Below are 5648 nucleotides of genomic sequence, written 5' to 3'. Positions count from 1 at the left end.
AGAGGGCTGAGGGCGGGGATGGAACGTGAGGTGTGGAATCCAGCTCAGAGCCCCAGCCCCTCTCTCCACACATCTGGTAGATACTCAGGTCTAGAGGGCAGGAAGAGGCTGAAGGATGCTTTTTGGCAATAGCTCTAAGTAAGGTGGGTAGAAGCATGGCCATTATTAGTAAAAATCAAAGGTGGGCCCCGAGTGGGCAGAGGAAGTGCCTCAATCAGGCCCGCACCTCCCAGGGGGAAGGACTCAGGGTCCCTGATGTCAAGTACTTTAAAGGCCACAGTGGCAGGCAAGAGAGGGTTGCGCTGGAGGGGGCAATGGGAGAGGAGATAGGGGAGACAGCGAGGGGACAGCTTTGGTATTTCTGAGCCTCTCTTTAGGCTTGATGGGCCCCGTGTCACAGCTTGGTGCCCTTTTAAGGCTCCGAGGACTGCCGCACATCTGTTTACTTTTTCATGGTGCTTTGCAGGGCCTAGGTCTTCTCCTTGTCTACTTGAATGTAGTTCACCTTCTCCTTGGAAGTGACGGATGACATGGATGGCTTGCGGTGGGAACTTGGGGAGTTGGGCTGGAAGTCCAAGGCCAGATAATCAATGCTGCTAGTGCTCTTCTTAGGGACTGGACTGTTGGTGCCACTGGGAATGGGAGATGCAGACACTGGGTTTTGCATAGGGACATAGTTCTCTTTGCTGTCTCCCGAGTCTGTGCTGGTGATGCTCTGTGTGGAGATGGGGCAGCAGTACTGGGAGGAGCAGGGGTTGAAATTGCGGGTAACCCCAGACCAAAATTGGTGACAGGTGATTTGAAGGGGAGCTTTGTTTCTCAGATCAAGTGGTGCTGCCTTTGCTTTCAGGTCAGGTTTGAGGTTGCAGTTGACAGGGCTGGATCTCATTCCCTCAGCTGGTGCCTCTGTGCATGGAAAGGGCTGTAGAAGGGTAGCCAAGGGGGTCAAAGTGATGGGGCCCTGGGCTCATGGGGATGTAGACACTCTGGGAATTATCACCTGCTTGCTCCATGGCCAGCAGTGTGGAGGAACTTGGATTCATGGGCAGGTAGTTGTCTTCAGAATTGGTGCTATCTGATTGGCCTACAAGTGTTTACCCCAGCGAGAAAGAATTGACTCCATCAGTCATGGACTCTGCAGACCAGCCTGCACTCTCCCCACCACACTGGGGGTACTCATAGGACTCACAGGAAGATGCTCGGTAAAGTCAGCTGTTGTCCATTGCAGGGAGGGTATTGAGCCTGGGGATGGTGGCAGCGGCGGAGACTGGTCTGCTATTTTCACAGATTGGAGGTCTTTGTTGAGGGCTCCCCCACTGAGGTGTTTCTGCCTGACTTGGCTTGGGTGGTCAGGGTTGGCAAGCTATGGCTGAGTTCCCAGGAAGAGCTACTGCCATGGCACTGTGGTTCTTGTCCAGTGTGAATGTCTTAGGGATCTGGTAGGTTGAGAGTGGGGTGGCTGGAACATCTCTATTGTCTACCAGGAGATCCCCAAACTCCCAACACAGGGTGTTGCTGGGCGTCTTGAAAGTATATACATCCTCATTATCTGTCTCAGAGTCTATGAGGCTGCCCTTGGTGTGGCCATGGGAGGCCAGGCTCCGGGGGAGGTTACAGGTACTGTCTCTGAATTCTGTATTGTGCTAGCTTGGCTTGGGGAGGGTATAGAAACCATTGTCTTGACCACTGAACTTCTTGATACAGTGTCCATTGCCCTGGGCAAGTTTCTGTATGGCTGTGTCACCCTGGAGAGGAACAAGGCCTTGGTGCCCTGAGAGAAGCTGGCACACCTGGCATTTTCTGCTCTCCAGGTTATGCACTGGTGCAAGTAGAGATACTCCTGAGGTGCACTGGTGGACAAGGTGGACTGTGCATGGTTCGACACAGAGGTTTTTTGTCTTGTTTTGTTTTGCTTTTTAAAATTTTTTTATTGGGGAATTGAGGAGGGGAACAGTGTTGGGGAATTGGGAAAGGGGAACATTGTGTCTTTCCAGGACCCATGAGCTCAAAGTCCAGTTGTTGTCCTTCAATCTTAGTTGTGGAGGGCGCAAGCTCAACTACAAGTCTAGTTGCAGCTTTCAATTTTAGTTGCAGGTGGGCTAGTCCACCATCCCATGTGGGAGTTGAACCGGCAACTTTGTTGCACACTGAGCCATCCAGCTTCCTGCTGGCAGCTCCCTGCTGCTCAGCTCAGGGGCTGTGTTCAATTTTAATTGCGGGGTAGGTGCAGCCCACCTTCCATATGGGAGTCGAATCAGCAACATTTCTGCTAAGAGCACGCGCTCTCACCATCTCAGCGACAGCTCAGGTGCAGTTCACTGGCCCACATCGGAATCGAACTGGAGACCCTGTTGCTCAGAGCTCGCGCTCTTAACCAGCTGAGCCACTTGGCCGGCCCTCGACACAGAGGTTTTGAATGTGAACGAATTTTGCTGGCTAGAGTGCGATTGTGCTGAGGATTTTCGTTCTCAGAGAAGGTGCTGATTGGAGGTGCTGAACTCTGCTGGAGAGGGGCAGGGGCTGTGACTGGCTGAGGCAATATTTATCAGGGAGTCTGTGCTCTCCTCAGCCTGACTGAAACCACAGTTCTGGCAGATGCTTTGGAGCCACCTATTCATGTCCTCCTTTGTCTCAGCCACAGGGTAAAAGGTCCACTCACTGGTCTTGATTTCAAACACGGAACTACACTGCAGCTGCTTCGTGTTGAAGGTCAGGCCTGCATTCACCTACTCACAGAAGTTGAGGCAGAAAACCCTTTGACATCACTCTTAGCAAAAATTTTTTGGGGATATATTTCCTTGGGCAAGAGAAACAAACACAAAATAAATAAACAAACGGGACTACTTCAAACTAAAAAGTTTTTGCACAACAAAGGAAACCATCAACAAAATGAAAAGACAGCCTCCTGAATGGGGAAAGATATTTGCCAATAATACATCTGATATGGGTTAATATCCAAAATTTATGAAGAACTCATACAACTCAACACCAAAAAAAAAATTAAAAAATGGGCAGAGGACATGAAAATATATTTCTCCAAAGGGGACAGACACACAGATGGCCAATAGACATATGAAAAGATGCTCAACATCACTAATCATCAGAGAAATGCAAATAAAAACCACAATGAGATATCACTTCACACCAGTCGGAATGGTTATCATCAATAAATCAACAAACACGTGTTGCTGAGGATGTGGAGCAAAGGGAACCCTCATGCGCTGTTGGTGGGATTGCAAATTGGTGCAGCCACTATGGAAAACAGTGTGAAGGTTCCTCAAAAAATTAAAAATAAAACTACCATATGACCCAGCAATTCCACTGCTGGGTATTTACCCAAAGAAATCCAAAACACTAATTCAAAAAGATATATGCACCCCTATGTTCATTGCAGAGCTATTTACAATAACCATGATATGGCAGCAGCCAAACAGTTCATCGGTAGACAATTAGATAAAGAAGAGGTGGTACATGTATACAATGGAATATTACTCAGCCATAAAAAAGAATGGAATCTTACCAATTGTGACAAAATGAATGGCCCTAGAGGGTATTATGTTAAGTGAAGTAAGTCAGACAGAGAAAGACAAATACCATATGATTTCACTTATATGTGGAATCTAAAAAACAAAATAAATGAACAAAAAATCAGAAACAGATTCATAGATACAGAGAACTAACTGATGGTTGCCAGATGGAAGGGGGGTTGGGAGGCAGGGTGAAAAAGGCGGAGGGATTAAGAAGTACAAATTGGCAGTTAAAAATAGTCATGGGGGTGTACAGCACAGTATGGGGAATATAATCAATAATATGGCAATAACTATGTATGGTGCCAGGTGGGTTCTAGATTAATTGGGGGGATTGCTTCATACTTTACATTAATTTCTCACCAGTGTCCTGTATGCCTGAAACTAATATAATATTGAATGTGAACTGTATTTGAAAAATAAATTTAAAAAAAAAGGAAGAGGGAAGAATTAGGAAATCTATGTGTTAGCAGTAATAAAATCTTTTTTATCAGTGGAAATGGCTTGGTGTAAGACTTGATGAGGACTTTGTCACAGCACTATTCCTCCCAGAAGTTAAAAGAAAACCTTAAGGTTTATCAGTCATATGGGCTAAGATGCAAAAGACCCAAAAACCAAGGGGAAAAGAGAGAGGTGAATTTGAATAATATCTACTGGGTAAAATTCACCAGCACTTGGTGGACTGGCAGATGTGAAGGAGGATAAGGCAGAGGGCTCCCGGCTGCTTGAAGCAGGAAAGGCTGGCACTGCCTTCATCACCGCTGTGCTTGTATGATGTGCATCCCTGGAGTTCCGCACAACAATGAGAATGCTCTTGTCTTGTGAGTTCCTGTCTGAAGTTCCATGGGGTGGTGGCCTCAGGGTGGTGAGGTGGGAGGAGGGGGACACTATATGAGATATGAAGGGGAAAGACTGAGATTCCAGGACCTCGGCCCAGAGGCTCCTATGCCCTGACTGGAGACAAGAAGTTACCCAAGTGGCAAAACCTGCCACGGAGCCTGTCTGGGGGCTGCCCCGGGCCATAGTTTCACCATCAGCTATTTTTATTTTTAGCCTATGCCACCTCTCAGAGTAACCAGTCCTATAAATGTCCATGCAGCTTTGCCTCAGTGAGTGGCCTCACAATTTCCCTTGACCCTTCCCTTTTCCTCACACCCCATATTCAATCAGTGGACAAGACCTGACTGTCCTACCACCTAAGGGTACCGGGCACCCTTGTGCTTCTCTCCATCCTCTGTCACCACTACAGTTTGGCCCACTTGGATGAAAGAAATAGGACCCTAACTTGTCTTCTATAGTCTATTTTTGCCCTAATGTAACCCATTCTCCATGCTGAGGATAGAACGATATTACCAAAACACCATTTGCTGAGAACCCTTCAATGGTTCCTCACTGGCCCCAGGATAAAATTCCAACTCCTCCATAGGGCCTACTAGGCCCTGCTTGACCTCGCTCCTGTTTACATCTCCAAGCTCACCTCTAGCCACCTCTCCCCCCATCCTACTGCCACCGCCCCAGCTTCCCTATACTCCAGCAACACACAACTTTTCTTTTTTCTAATGGGTCTCTTTCAGTGTCTCTCACCACGTCACGCACCTCACCATTTCCGGTCTAGAACACTCTCCCTCCTCCCCTGCACCATTCCTCACCCCACCAGCCCTCCTTCACCACACTACTGCCTATAATTCCTGTGAGTGACAGCTTCAAAGTCATGTCCTTCAGGGAACTTTCTCTGCATGTCCCCCTGACCTCTCCGCCACCTCTAGAATACATGCTCCTTTTCAGTGCTCCCATAACACCATGTATTTCCTCTCTCATAGCACTTATATTACATTGCACCTACTCTTTTGGTTATTTTCTCCACTAGAATGTAATTTACAAGAGTGTGGACCATATTCTTGCTTTTATTTAACACTTATATGGACCTCACTCTGTACTAACCACTTTTATAAACTCTTTATAAATATTAATTCATTTAATCCTCATAACAATCCTATGAAATATTATTACCATTATATAAATGATGGCGCTGGGGCAGAGAGAGGTTAGGTAATTTGTCCAAGGTCACATAGCTTGTAAAGAGCAGAGCTGGGATTTGAACCCCAAAATCCAAGCTCTTAA

General features: G+C 47.0%; 1 pseudogene; it reads right to left on the bottom strand.

Annotated features, from left to right (window-relative positions):
* Nucleotides 1–394: 394 nt before the first annotated feature.
* On the bottom strand, nt 395–5131 carry LOC109396158 (GRB2-associated-binding protein 2 pseudogene; annotated as a pseudogene).
* Between the last annotated feature and the right edge of the window lie 517 nt (nt 5132–5648).

This window comes from Hipposideros armiger, unplaced genomic scaffold (assembly GCF_001890085.2).
Source record: "Hipposideros armiger isolate ML-2016 unplaced genomic scaffold, ASM189008v1 scaffold_505, whole genome shotgun sequence".
Classification (NCBI taxonomy): Eukaryota; Metazoa; Chordata; class Mammalia; order Chiroptera; family Hipposideridae; genus Hipposideros; species Hipposideros armiger.
The sequence above is the reverse complement of the archived record's forward strand: the minus strand, read 5'-3'. Positions and strand labels throughout refer to the sequence as shown.